We start from the raw sequence: 14,650 nt of genomic DNA, 5'->3' as shown, positions 1-14,650 counted from the left end.
TTGCTCTTGATGCATGTTATTTTTAAGTTCCCCATTCGCTCCCTGGAGAGCAAATGCTTTCTCTTTATTGGCTCAATTTTCTCTGGGGCCCAGAGAAACTTGAATAAGAGTGATTCCATTTGTTTTTTGATCTTTTCAGGTACTTCGACTATCCTGGCGTTGTGGATAATCTTCGAGGCTGCTAAACTGTTTATAATGACCGCTTTGCCATACCAGGTGAGTTTTCTGTTTCGGTAAGTATGTGTAATTTTTTTGATTTGTTCTAATCTTTTGTTCCATGTTAGCTTTATATAATTTTTCCCAAATTTTTGACCTAAAATTTCTACTGTTGGCGAAACGTATTGTTTGAGTTCTTCTTTCTGAATTGGCTTGGTGGTTAGGATTTCCGTTTTCTTCTTATTAATTATTTGGCCCGTCGCTTTCGCAAAGCAATCTAGGTCCTCGAATACTGCATTCACAGATTTTTCATCTTTGACAATGGCCGTCAAGTCGTCAGCATATTGCTGTAGGCGCAGTTCTTCCTTGCCTATTTTTATTCCTCTTATGTTGTCGTTCGCCATGATTTTCCTGGCTAGCGGATCCGCTGCCATGGCAAACAAGCACATACTGAGGGGGCATCCTTGTCGGAGCCCCCTAGTTATTGGTATTTTGTTTGTCAAGCTTCCGTTGACTTGTACTTTACTGTACGACTGGTCGTACAGTTTTTTTATAAGTCTTCGTATTCCATACGGGATACCATAAGATTCCAATATCTTATGAAGGTATCCGTGATGGACCCTATCAAAGGCCTTTTCTTGGTCTATGGATAATACAATCAGTTCCGATTCCTTCCTGTTGGCTTGATCTAGAGCTGCTTTTATATTTCTTAGTGCATCGGATATCTGTCTGTTTTGGATTCCACATTTTTGCGTATTTAATATTAGATCTTCAGTAACCATTTTTAGTCTGTTTGCGATAATTGCTGTTAATATTTTGTAATCTAAATTCAATAAGGTTATGGGTCTCCAATTTTCCAATTTTTTTGCATCTCCTTTTTTATATATGAGTTTAACTATTCCCTTGTTCCATGTTTGGCAGGTATCTCCCAGGAAGATTGCATTATTGTACAATTCTTCCAGGTGGTCTTTGAGGTCCACCCAGAAGGTTGTATAAAAGGCCTTCGTTAGCCCATCACTACCCGGTGTTTTTCCGCTGCTCATTCTTTTTATCGTATTTTTTATCTCTTCCTTGGTTATAGGCTGTTCAAGGAGAGTGTGCTCCTCCTCCTCCACCCTAACTTCTTTGATCAAGTCTAAGAATTCTTCTTGGCCTTTCTCGTCTAACCCGGTCTGTGCCTTCCATAAGTTATTATAGAAGTCTTGGACTCGTAGCTTGACTTCTTGTGGCTCCTTTATTTGTTTTCCTTGTTTATCTAGAATGCTATCTATTTTCTGTAAGGAGCTTCGCTTCTTTAGTCGATCAAAGAATGATTTCGTTGGCTTTTCACCAATTTCTTTATCTTTTATTTTAGCTTTGACTATCGTGAATTCGAGTTTTTTCCACTCTAATTTCTTTAATTCATTTTGTAGGTAGATTTTACTAATTTTATCGCCGTTTTCTTCGGCTATCTCTATCTGTTTGTCTAATTCTTTTTTCTTTCTTTTTTCAGCTTTGCTTTCTGCCTTCTCGTAAGCTTGCAGGGCTGATTTAATCTTTTTCTTTAAGGCGTCCCACCACCTCGAGATATGAGTACAGCTGTGTTTATTTAATCTCATGATTTCTATGATTTCTGTTATATTACTTTTCGTTTGCTTGTTATTTAAGATTGATTCATTGCATTTCCAGGTTCCTTTACCCCATCGTTCTTGCGAATGATTTATTATGCTAATTTCCATGAGGTAATTGTGGTCTGATAGTGGATTAATTCTATAGGTGCATCTCACTACCTCCTTTGTTAGGGCATCTGTGGCATAGGCGTTGTCTATTCGCCTTTGTTGATTCCCTGTAGTCTTCGTGAATATTCTTCTGTATGGATTTCTCCAACGAAAAATATCCTGGTACTCATTAACACTAATGAACTCTTTCCAAATATCTCCGGCTGTTGTGTTTTTAAAGTTATGATTTATTTTGGCGTCTAATTTATTTATTATCAAATTGTAGTCTCCAATAAGTATTGTGCGTTCTCCAGCATTAATTAGTTTTCTTGTCAAATCTTTGTAGAAGTTGTTGGTTATTTTTGAGACCCCAGGTGGGGCGTAAATATTCCAAATTTCTAGTTTTTCTTCTTTGTTCTTCAGAGCTAGTCTCTGCACCCTATTTCTAATTATTATTTCTTCTGTGACATTGAATTCTTTCTTTAGCGTAGACCTCATCAGTATTACGGTACCTTGGTAGTAATTCTTACACTTCTTTGGATTGTCCACCCAGATGTCATTTATATCCAAACAGTTCATATATGCTTCATACTCGTTGTTACTGCACCACAATTCAATTTTCTTTTTATCGATTCTATGCACTTCTTGTAAGCAATAGAAATCTTTTTTGTATTTTTTTATCATATTTGCTATCCTATTCCACTTTCTCATTAAACCATTGATGTTCACTGATAGTATTTTTTTGCCATTTTGAGCTCTTGGTTGGGACGGTTCATTTCTATTTATTTTCAATTGAGTTATTTACATTCCTTTTCTTGCTGTTACTTCTTCTCCTTTCGGCGGAAAGTCTTTTTCTTTTGTTTTTGTTTTCTACCCGTGTGAAGCCATCATCTCGTTTAGGAGTCGTTACTTGTGTATCACTATCCTCAGTGTCCTCTGAGTCCGAAGCTCCTGAAGAGGAGCTCAGACGTTCCAATACATCCTCAACCATCTCATTCGCTGCCTCATGCGTGCTTTGTTCTTTATCCTGCTCCTCTGATTCGACATCGGATGCTAGGTTTTTCTCTGTTTCACTGTTTACTGTGTGTTTTTGTATATTTCCCAATGCGGGGAATTCTTTTTCAAGTTCTTCGCATTGATCTCTTGTATGCCCTGTTTTATGGCATTGGTCACATTGTACAGTTTTTCAATTCGTGGCCAGATGGCCCCTTCTGTTGCACTTTGTGCAAGTTTTCGGGGGCTGCGCCCTTTTTTCTACTGTTGGTGTATATACTTTACAGCTTGCTCCATCAATGTTGATGAAGGCCGGTAACTTTCCTGATTCATATTCTACCATTGCCACTGATCTGTATCCATTGTGGAGATTTAGACCTTTGTGGTAGAGTTTTTTTATTCCCACTATAACTCCGGCTTTCCACTGATCCAGTGCTTTCGCAACGGATTCATTGGAAGCTTCAGACGGCACTGCGCGTATATTGATTACCGATGGCTGGTCTCTAGGTTTCATGAGCGTGTAGCTCTTTCCGTTGTGCTGGATTTTAGAATTTTCATTTAGCAGCGCGTTTCTTGCATCTTCGTCTACCATTGTGAGATTGAAGACGTCAGGTCCAATCTGGAAGGCTGCTTCCATTTTTTGTTTGTATGATTTTAGCTCATCTTTTTGGTTGAAGATATCTAGTATCTCTTTCAAATTTATTTCATTGTTTCCTTTGATGTCGACCGATAGTGGTCTTTTACCATGTAATTTTGGATATTCCATTATTTGTTTATCCTGTTTCCAGGTTCTTCGGATCTCAGATCTTCTGCACGGTGTCCAGGACGAACCGCCGAGCAAGTTTCACGGATTCAAGGTAAGTTTCAAGGCTTATTCTAACAAGAACTGCGCCTTTTTGATATATTTTTTTTTCTTTTGGCCTTCCGCCATGGTTTAATACTTCAAAAATTTCAATACAATAAATTTCAAAATATAGAAAATAATGAAAAATTTAAATTCTTTTCAATAATCAGGTTCCGTTCGTTCGTCATCTTCGTTCGTCATTGTTTCCATGGTCTTTTGATACGAGCTCGAGCTCGTATCACCGTTCGTCATCGACTGCGTGGTCGTCTGTTCCGGGCCCGGGCTCGCTTCGTCGTCCGTCGTCGTTGACAGGATCGCCTGTTCCAATCCCAGACTCGCTTCGTAGTTCGCCACCGCTGACATGTTCGTCAGGTTTCGAGCACGGGCTCATATCTTTATTTGTTATCGTTGTCAGATTCGTCGGTTCCATGTAGGCTCTGGCTCGCTTCCTCGTTCGGCATCTTCGTCTCCACTTCGCCATTCTGACTCCAGCAACCCCACACTCACCGAAATCGCGTTTGATGGATGGTAAGCAAATTACTTTATCCTATTTCGGTCAAATATTTGTCAATGTTCACAGACCATTTCTTGAAATGGTGTTCTTGGTCTGGGTCTAGGTATACGTCTTTAAATCTTTTTGTAATCTTTGCCAATATTTTTCTTATCGTGTTTTTCTCCCATATCTGTTCATGTTTCAAAAACGAGTTGTCCATATCCAGACTTTGTTTTTTTCTCCATATCTTCTTTTTGTATAACGACGTGAGCGTGGTTACTATGTCGTCTTTTTCTCCTTCGTTGTTAAGGATCTTACGATTTTCAATTTTTTTCAAGCCGATAGCCTTTTCTGTGTCGGACAAGATTCTTCTTGCAACTCTACAGTGCAAAAAGACATGCTCTATAGAGTCCGACTTGTCTTTGCAAAATTTACACTTGTATATTTCAAGTCTACCTCTTATGTTTTTTAAGAGGCCCATCGTGAATTTTTTGTCGCCAAATATGTAGCCTTCGTTTGCTAACCTATAATTTATTTCCCTTTCTTTGTTTGTCAATAGCGATTTATCTAAACTCTTTAATTTGTTTACCTCAGTCCAACTTTTATTCTGTCCTCTATAGTCTTCAGTTTCTAGGTTCTTTGTCAGGCTCAGATATAGAGACTTGAAGCTGGATTCAGTCCACTCTTGTCTGTCCCAGCCTAATTTCTGGTTTTCTTCTAAAATCTCTAAATATTGTTTATCTGGTTTTCCTTTGTGGGGTATTCCGTTTGTGTACAGGTTCGAATTTATATTTTTAATTTTTGAACCGAATTGGTACATCAAGTGTTTGTGCCAAAACTCTTTCGGTTCGTGTATTTTCGCCAAATCCCTCAAAATTATCAACTTACATGTATTTATTCTTGTTCTTGGGTAGGGTATCGCTAACCCGCCGTCCGCTTTCCTTTTTATCAGAGTCCTACGTGCAATGGTCTCTATTTTTTCCGGAAAGTAGAGAAACTCAAAAAATGCACGCTCTAATTGTTTTATAGCTTCATTCTTCGGTGGGTATATACGTGCAGTATGTATTACTTTGGAGGAGGCCAAACTGTTTATGATAGTTATTTTACCGACCCAAGTCAACCTCCTACATTTGCACATATTTAATACATTTTTTACTTTGTCGACTATTTTTTTCCACATATCTTTTTCATTGTTTTTCCCTAACAGATGTCCTAAGATTTTGATCTGCTCTTTTATATATTCTTTATGATCTGATTTTTCAATCATCTTCCGCGCAACTGATGTTACCGGGAGGATTTGCGTTTTGTTTTTATTTATCTTTTGCCCAGTAGCTAGCTCAAACTCCTGGAATTTTTCGAATACTCTATTAATTGAGTCTACGTTCGTAACCAACGCCGTGAGGTCGTCGGCATATTGTTGAATTTTTAATAATTTGTCGCCCGATCTTATCCCCACTATGCTGCAATCTTTCATCAAGCGTCTAGCTAGTGGGTCTGCCACTATGGCGTATAGTGCCATGCTCATCGGGCAACCCTGTCTAATGCCTCTATTTATCTTGATTTCTTCCGTGATTTTACCGTTTATCACCACGCTACTCTTTGCTGTCGAGTATGCTTTGCTGATATATCCAGTTATATTCTGGCCGAGGTTTAGGCTCCTGATCAGCTTCAACATGTATTCATGGTTAACTCGATCAAAAGCCTTCTCCTGATCTAGGCTGATTAGCGTTAAAGGAATATCTTTCTCTTTCGCAAATTCGACGCTTGTTCTTATGTTAAGAGCAGCGTCAAAAATACTCCTATCCTTCACGTTGCATTTCTGTGTTTCCAGAATTACGCTCGGGAGTACGTTAGTTAATCTTTTGTTTATAATCTTGGACAATATCTTATAGTCCGTGTTCAACAATGTTATCGGTCTATAGTTCCTAATCTCGTTTGCGTTTCCATTCTTATAGGCCAACTTAACCAGACCCATCTTCCATGAGTCACACATCGAATTAAAGAGGAAGGCATTATTGATTACCTCTGTTAATTCTGTTTTTACTTTCCCCCAGAAGGTTTTGTAAAATTCGGCCGACAGTCCGTCTGAACCCGGCGATTTACCGGTTTGCATACTTTTTATCGCGTCCTTTATTTCCTCTTCCTCAATGGGTTCGTTTATCGTGTCTCTCTGGTCATCATCTATTTTGATGCCGTCGATTTCATCTACGAATATTTTTTGCATTACTGGATCGAATTTTGGTTTCGATTCCCACAGCTCTCTGTAGAAACTGACCACTTCTCCGGTAATTTCTTTCTCGTTACTTAGGGTATCTCCTCTATCATTCTTCAGTTCGTCGATATTCTGTTTCTTTATCGCTACCTTGACTCGTTTGAAGAATTCTTTGGTAGGTTTTTCACATTTTTCCGAATCTTTTATCCTGGCGTGAATGATTGTTTTTTTGTATTGTCTCAATTCAAAAACTTTGAGTTCTTCGCGTAGATTATCGTAATTTTGCTGATTGCTCTGTGTTTTCACAATTTTCTCTTCTAAGACTTTCCTTCTGTACTTTTCTTCACTGTTCAATTTTTTACTTCTAGTTATCAATACTTCTTTGAATTTGGACTTCATGAGGTCCCACCACACACAAATGTCATCGAATTGACTTTTCTGGTGGACAAAGATGTCATATATGTCCTCAATCTCTGCTCGCGTTGGTAGATCGTTATATATTTCGGCGTTGTTCTTCCAACTTCCTTTTCCCCATATCTTTAATTTTTGTTCACCTAATCTAAGTACGCCGATGTATGCATGGTCCGACATGACATTGAGTTGGTACTTGAAATCCATTATATCTTGTTCCAGTTCCTTGGTACAGTATATACGATCGATTCGTCTTTGCTGGTTATGTAGCTTAATCGTGTATATACGTTTGTACGGATTCCTAGCTCTGAACACATCAACCAGACCGATGGATTTACACGTCTCGTTCCAACTTTTCCCTGCCGCTGTTAGCTTAAAATTGTCGGAATATTTAGCATCTCTTCTATCGCGAATAATGTTGAAGTCACCGCAGACGATTTTTTGATTTTGATCAATCTTTAATTTAGTATCGAGATACTTATAGAACTCAGTCTGTCTTCTCCCTATATGTGGTGGTCCATACAAGTTCCAAATCTCTTTGTGTTCGTTTTGATTACTTAATGTTAATTTCTGCAATCTGTCTGTTACGTAAACTTTATGTTCGATGGAGTAACTATTCTTTAGCCTCTTGTTTACAAATATCGCTGTTCCTTGTGAATATTTTCTATTTTTACCCTTGTCATCTTTGAACTTATCTTTCATATCCTTACTATTATCAAACAGTATAAAATTATTAAGGTTGCACCAATTTTCAATCCGTTTTCTATCTATTTTGTGTGTTTCTTGAACACAAATTATATCGAAACATTTCCTTGTTAATAAATCTCTGAATGTCTTCCAAGTTCTAGTTAGGCCGTTGATATTTAACGAGGCTATGGCGATCTTCATTTTAATTATTGGGTTGTGGTAGTATCTGTCTGACTACACCGTTCGAGATGGTTTCTCCCCTCTGCTTGTTCCACGTTCTGGGTTTGCTTGACCTTTTTCTCCTATCTTTAGGAGTAACTGTTTTCCATTTGGATAAAATATTATTGCGTTCTTTTTCAGAGAAAATCCGATCTCGGATTTCCGGGTCCGATTCTACTTGACGGGTAGCCTCCTTCCGTGGTGTGCACTCGGATTTTGGGTCCGAATCCGAATCGGATCCGTCGGAAGACAATTGGAGCATCTGTTTCCAACTATTGATATCCAATGCTGTTGTTTCTGTTTCTCCTTCCTCGTTCTCGTCCTGTATCTCTTGTTCATTTCGGGCCGTGTTTCCATTTTCATGTACTGTAATTTCATTTTGTTTATTTTCAGCTCTAACCTTGATTTTGTTTGCTGTTTCTTTTCTCGTCATTATCGGAAAGTCTTCTTGCTTTTTCGGGCATTCATTTTGCGTGTGGCCGGTCTGTTTGCAGTACAGACATACCACTTCATTTACGCATTCTGTTATCATGTGTCCTGATTGGAAACATCTTGCGCATTTTTTTACCGCTGTAAGCGGTAGAAAGATTTTACACTTGGTCCCTTCAATATCCAAAAAGGGTGGGATGTTGTCGATAATTACGTCTTCAATAGCGACGCTCCGATACCCATTGTAGTAACCGGTATCTCGGTGTTTAATTCTGTCTATCTGTATAATTTTTCCACAGTTTAGGTTTCGCATGAGTTCTTCCATCTCATCGTCTTCAACTTCCGTTGGAACGGCTCTGATGTTCAGATAGAACCAGTTACTTTTTTTGGGTAGGTATATTTTCGCTAGTTTGTCCTTCAATTTTATCTTGCCGTCCGTTTCTTTGTAGATAGCCAGTCTTGTCTCTTCATTTCCGTACGTTACGTTAAAAGTACGTACGCCTATTTGGAATACGCTCACGATTTCTTTTGCATATTTTCGCATCGTTTTTTCATTTTGCAGTATTTCGACTACTTCGCTATAACCGACATTTGTCGTGAAGACCAGATCTATTGATTTTGGCCTTGCCCTCATATTTGCCCCAGTTAAACTGTGTGTATAGCATGTACCAATGCTGGGATTGTTTTATTCCGATTTCGAACAATCGGTGGACGAATTTTGTATTGTTTTCAGGCGAGAGTGACAATGCTACAAATTTTCAAAGAAGCTGTTTTTGATATGGGTGTACCGGTACTGCTTCTTTATATTTAGTAAAACTGGTGCGACTAACGTCGGGTATGTGTTGTCTCAAATTGGTCTGTCTATTTATTTTTTACTTGTGCTACTGTTGCAGCACTTGCTTGGTACGTGTTACGGCTTCTATCTCCAAGTACGTCGGGTACAGCAACTAATTCTAGGTACTACGACTGGAACAGCAGGCACGACTTACGACGGTACGGCTTCTACCTCCAAGTACGTCGGGTACAACTAATTCTAGATACAACGGCTGGAACAGCAGACACGACTTACGACTTCTATCTCTAAGTACGGCGGGTACAGCAGCTAATTCTAGGTACAATGGTAATACCACCAAAAAAACTTGTATTCCTATAAAAAGCACGGCCTGTCTGACTTGTAGGTAACTGACTAGGATAAAAACTGCGGATTCTACTTGAGAAATTTCGGTTCACGGTTAACTGCTTTGTCAGGTTAGTATCTACGGCGGTAAGTATCAGGTAAGTGAAAGTTGAAATCGGGGGACTTGGCCACGTTCACACTATAGAAATGATCCCTAAAAGTATGATCTTACTGGGTTAAGTCCAGTCGCGCGGTCATACTCGATCCCGGTTTACTGCCTCGTCAGGTATAAATGTGTATGTCATGCTCGACTCAGGAGACATGCATGTTGCACTTTCGGTTCACACCTGTTTAGCCAGGTTTTGGCAATTTTCGTCATTGCTTCTTAGTTGCATTATTTATTCAATGAGATGGAATAAAGTAAAAACCTGTTAGTCCTATCATTTGAAAGCGTTATATTGTAGGTAGAGATTGGGATTGTGAAAACGCATCAGATTCATTCTCATATAATTATAGATAGGAGGGATATTAATTTAGCATATTCAATGCAGTAAAGACGTAAGCGCAATTGGGTATATAATGGAAGGCTATTCATAGCAGGTCTTTCAGGGAAGAGAGCACCATAGGTAGAGGGTTCTCCGTGTCTTCCAGTCTTGCTTTCGCTGTTGCACAGGTGTTTTGGTATATTCTGGTTTCATATACCTTTGTGTCCTCCTCCATCTTGTTTTCAATATCCAGTTTGATTCTGTGTTTTATGACTTTTTCTTTGTATATGGTTATGATGAATTGGGTTGCTAGGTCGATCTTGTTCCAGTTCTTTTCGTGGAGAGAGTTTTCGTCTAGCTGCATGTTTGCTTTTCTCGCTTTCGTCAGGATCGTTGAAAGTTTGTCTAGGATTCGGCGTGAGGATGGGCATGTGTACAAGATGTGATTTAATGTATCTTTGTAATGTTTACATTGTCTACATATAGTTAAGGCGCACCTTCCTGTTTTGTGTTCAAGGAACCCCATTGTTTTTCGTTTCCATCCAAAAATATATCCCTCTCTCGCTACACGGTAAGTTGTTATTCTCTCTCTGTTTTTCAACAGTGAAGCTAGATGTTTATTCTTCATCTGAATAGAGATCCATTTTATTTCCAGCTCGTCTTCTTGGTCCATATTTTCATGTGTTTTCTTTATTTCAATGTATATGTCCTTTAGGCTGGCAGTGTGCCACTCCTCGATTCCCCAATGTAGTTTCTCGGCGTTTTGAATGTTGGTCCTCCATGTTTTTGTGAGGAAGGGTAGATGTGGTGTGTTGTTTGTGTATAGGTTTTCATTCCACTTTTTGATAGAGGGTCCGAGTTCATATAGAGCATGGAAGTGCCAATATTCGGTGGGTTGGTTAAGTCGTGTTAGTATAGCGATCTTTTCCAGCTCACAGGCCTTTAGCCTACTCTGGACGTGAAGGATGTTCATACCTCCATCTTTGATCTTCCTTATCAATTTGCTTCTGCGTATAATTTCGATTTTTTCTGGTGCCCAAAGATAGTCAAAGATGGTTTTCGAGATAACCGCTGCGGTTTGAGAGGTTGGCAGACTTGTCCTGGCAAAGAACGTTATGATCGATGTTATGTTTGTATTGATGATGTTCTTTTTGCCTAGCCAGGTAAGATTTCGGTGTCTGCTGCCGGATAGATTTCTCTTTATCTTCTCAGCTATCTCATTCCATGAGGTTCCCTGGTGTTCTTCCCCGAAGTGTTGCCCTAGAACTTTTATGCTCTCTTTTATATTGTCTCTGAATTCCTGTGCTCTTCTGCAGTCTGTTATTTTACCGATGCATAGCATTTTCGTTTTGTCTTTGTTGAGTTTTTGACCAGTAGCTTTTTCGAGGCGGGTGAATTCGTTTAAGGATTCTTCTATTGATTTAAGGTCTGTTGTGATGATTGTTACATCATCCGCGTATTGCTGAATTTTCATGATGTGAGGTCCAATTTTGCATCCTTGTATGTTACTGTTTTCCAGGATACTAAGCATCAGGGGTTCTGCAGTGATTGTATATAGACACATGGATAGCGGGCATCCTTGTCGTAAGCCTCTTTCGAGTGGGATTTCCTCGGTTAAATGACCGTTGACTTCAATACGGCTTTTTGCATTTTTGTATAGTATTTTGATGAGGTTTCTCACTCGTATACCGAAGTTGAATTTTTCAAGGATTTTAAGCATGTATACGTGTGGAACCCGATCAAAGGCCTTTTCCTGATCGAAGTTTGCAATAATAATCGGGTTTTCTTTCATCTTGTGGTAATCATAGGCTGATTTGATGTTTCTCAGGATGTCAGACATCTGTCTCCCTGGTATCGCACATTTCTGTTGTTGGGATATGAGCTGATCTAATTGTAGTTTTAGTCTGTTTGCTACTATTCTCATTAGGAGTTTATAATCCACGTTGGTCAGGGAGATTGGTCTCCAATTTTTCATTTCAGCGGGATCTCCTTTCTTGAATATTAGGCTTACTACCGAGTTACTCCAAGAATCTGCAATGCTGCTAAATAGGAGGGCATTATTGAAGAGTTGAACGAGATCATCTTTCAAAAGATGGTAGAAGGAGGTGTAAAATTCAGCTGAGAGGCCATCGGGGCCAGGGGTATGGTTGTTCTTTTGGTCCCGAAGCGCGTTTTTTATTTCCTCCTCTGAGATAGCTAGATCTTGTTGCTGTCTAACATCATCGTGCAGAGTTTTTGTTATCTTTTCTATTAACTTGTGTTGTAGGGTTTCATCGAGATTATTTTGGTTGCACCATAGATCTTTATAGAAGCGGTGTATGTTTCCAGTTATTTCTTCTTTTTTTTCCGTTATTGCACCAGAAACGGTTTTCAGTCTAGTGATTGTTCTCTTGAGTTTTCTTGTTTTCAGCTTTTCGAAGAAGAGATGCGTTGGTTTTTCACCTTCCTCCATTTCTTCTTTGTAGAGAAGTTTCATGTGAAGGTTTGTCTTTTCTTTTTCGATGTTTTTCAGTGTTTTTAATATGTTCCTCCTTTCTTGGGGCGTTGTATTTTCTTTCTCTAGTCTCCTGTTTAGGTTGGTTTGATGTTCTTGTTTTTTCTTTCTTTCAATTATTCCGTAAGAGATAGAGGCTTTTTTCACTTTCTTTTTAAAAGCGTCCCACCACAGGGCGTGGGTGGGATATTCGTATTTTCTTATGGTGAACTGGTTGTGTATATTTTTGAGTTCAGCTTGGAAGTTTTTTTCTCCATAGTGGGAGGTATTATTCTTCCAGAAACCCATTCCCCATCTGGGTTGGAGTATGGGTTTTATATCAAGCGTTTCATAGTAGATGTGATCCGAGATCGCATTTATATTGTATGTCGCCGAAGTTGTTTGTTGTGCTATGTCCTTGCTGACGTATATCCTGTCGATCCTTCGGGAGTTAAGTCGAGCATTGCTCGTAAAAATTTTCTTTGAGGGGTTTCTCCATCTGAAGATATCTACTAAGTTATACTGGTCTACGTATGTTTTCCAAGTTTGGCCAGCTTTTTCTAGTTTGAAGATGTTCTTCTGTATTTCCCTGTCTCGACTATCTGTTATCATGTTGAAGTCTCCGCCAATGATTGTAGGGCCTTTGAGTTCTCGGAGATGTAGTACAAGTTCCACGAAGAAGGTATTTTGCGCCTCGCGTCCGGATGGAGGGGCATAGATGTTCACTATATTTAGTGGTTCTTCACTGTCTCTCGTTTTTATTTTAACTAGTTGGGCGCGGTCTTGGATGAGGATAACGTGTTCTGTGCTTCGCTTCTCCACTACTTCTTGTTTAAGTAAGATAGCTGTTCCTTTATAGTATCTTCCTTTTTGGTTGTCGTTACTTATATCTGTATAGGAGAGGAAGTTTTTGTAGTGCGTGTACCCGTTTTTGATTGTCCATGACGCTAATTTTTGTTCCTCAAGTCTGTGGATTTCTTGTATACAATAGATGTCTGCGTTGGTTTGGGTAATAAAGTAGGTGAGATCCTTCCAGTGTTTGTTTGCTCCGTTCACATTAATTGTGATAATCTTGCAGTCGAAAAGCCCTGTGTTCTGGTTCGTCGCCAAGGGGGGGTAGGGGGTGGCTTGGTCATCCATTGTGAAGGTAGAAGGGAGTAGGATATTACTTTCTTCAATTTTTGACATATAGTTAATTATTTCTCTCATTCATTTTCTCAGTATTTTTTTGGTTTTGGTTTTTTCGACTGTTTCTTCTTCTGAGCTGGTGTGAAATGGTCTTTTGGAGCTAGGGCTGTGTGGCTTCCTTTTTTTTTCTGAGGCTATGGGGCTACATGACATCTGGCTAAGAATCTTGATGTGGATGTGCTGTCGTTCTTCTGCTGGTGCATTAGAAATGCCCTTGGTTCTGTTTCTGGGGGGTATTTGGGGGGGTTCCAGGGAGTCGGGGGAGGGGGTGGGTTCTTTTCCAGCTAGGTATAAATGAGACACTGGCCTCTTTACAACCAAATACACCACCGTGTCTTGTTGACGTATTCTAGTTACTAGTCTGTCTTTCACCTTACGGGTAAAAGACAGTTCCTAAGTAAGCCACACCACCAAAAAAATTTTAGTCTATAAAAATCACGTCCTGTCTAAGTTTTTACTGTTAACAGCGTTTGCCACAGCGGCAAATCCACAATCACTAGTATTATATCTTAATACAACCAAATAGCATATTTTTTTTTTTTTTTTTACGGCTCTCCGTATCCGCCGGCGTTTGGCAGCCCTCTCTAAGAATAGGGCTACCTCCCGCCGGGGTCTTTATTACACATTTTTTTTTTTTAAATTATTTTTTTTTATTTTTTGTATTTTCTATTTTATTTTTTGTATTTTCTAACTTAGGAGTTTAACGGTTTGTGAACTTAATTTAACGGTTTCTTCTTATTTGTTTGCTCTTATTTTTGAACATATTGTTCATGTGTCCTAGTGCAATCAGCTACTTCAATGGTTGGCTGCATGGTTGTTGTTCATGTACCTTAGTACAACCAACTACTCCAATGGTTAGAGTTGTGTGATGTTGTATATTTGCGTTTGCGTGTTAAAAGCTTCCTGCCGGTGGCGCGTGGTCTGGGGGTTTTTGAACGGCCCCTCCCTCCTTCCCAGCAGGGCTTTTTCCCGCTTTTTCCCTGTCAATCGTTGTCGGATTTACCAAACTTTCGTTTGGGACCCAAAACAGTCGTTGTTTAAAGTTTAAAGATTGCATTATGTGTGGTTTATCAGATATTGCTCTATTTTTGATATAGTTTCGGCCCGGAGCAGAGTTGCTGGCTGGGTCTCGGTTCTCCTTTTGGTCCTCCCCAGTGTTTTCTTGGTCAAATTTTCTTTTCCGACTTTTGCGTTCTCGACGTCTAGTGCGATTTTGTGTTTAATTATTCCCTTTTTCATAATTGAT

General features: G+C 39.3%; 1 protein-coding gene and 1 long non-coding RNA gene across 2 annotated transcripts in view; both read right to left on the bottom strand.

The window, feature by feature from the left end:
• LOC145449020 (peptidyl-prolyl cis-trans isomerase FKBP1A-like) overlaps positions 1 to 13,922 on the bottom strand; it is a 408,653-nt gene extending 394,731 nt beyond the window's left edge. The window contains exon 1 of the mRNA XM_080327487.1: positions 13,915 to 13,922. The gene's annotated coding sequence lies outside the window, so the exon portion shown is untranslated. The remainder of the gene's footprint in view (positions 1 to 13,914) is intronic.
• LOC145449021 (uncharacterized) overlaps positions 1 to 13,923 on the bottom strand; it is a 49,177-nt gene extending 35,254 nt beyond the window's left edge. Inside the window, exon 1 of the long non-coding RNA XR_013918099.1 lies at positions 13,917 to 13,923. This is a non-coding gene — a long non-coding RNA (uncharacterized LOC145449021). The remainder of the gene's footprint in view (positions 1 to 13,916) is intronic.
• Positions 13,924 to 14,650: the final 727 nt, after the last annotated feature.

The sequence above is a fragment of the Botryllus schlosseri genome, chromosome 10, assembly GCF_051294905.1.
Source record: "Botryllus schlosseri isolate E-star chromosome 10, Bs_hap1, whole genome shotgun sequence".
Classification (NCBI taxonomy): Eukaryota; Metazoa; Chordata; class Ascidiacea; order Stolidobranchia; family Styelidae; genus Botryllus; species Botryllus schlosseri.
Note: the sequence above shows the minus strand (reverse complement) of the source record. Positions and strands in the feature narration are given on the sequence as shown.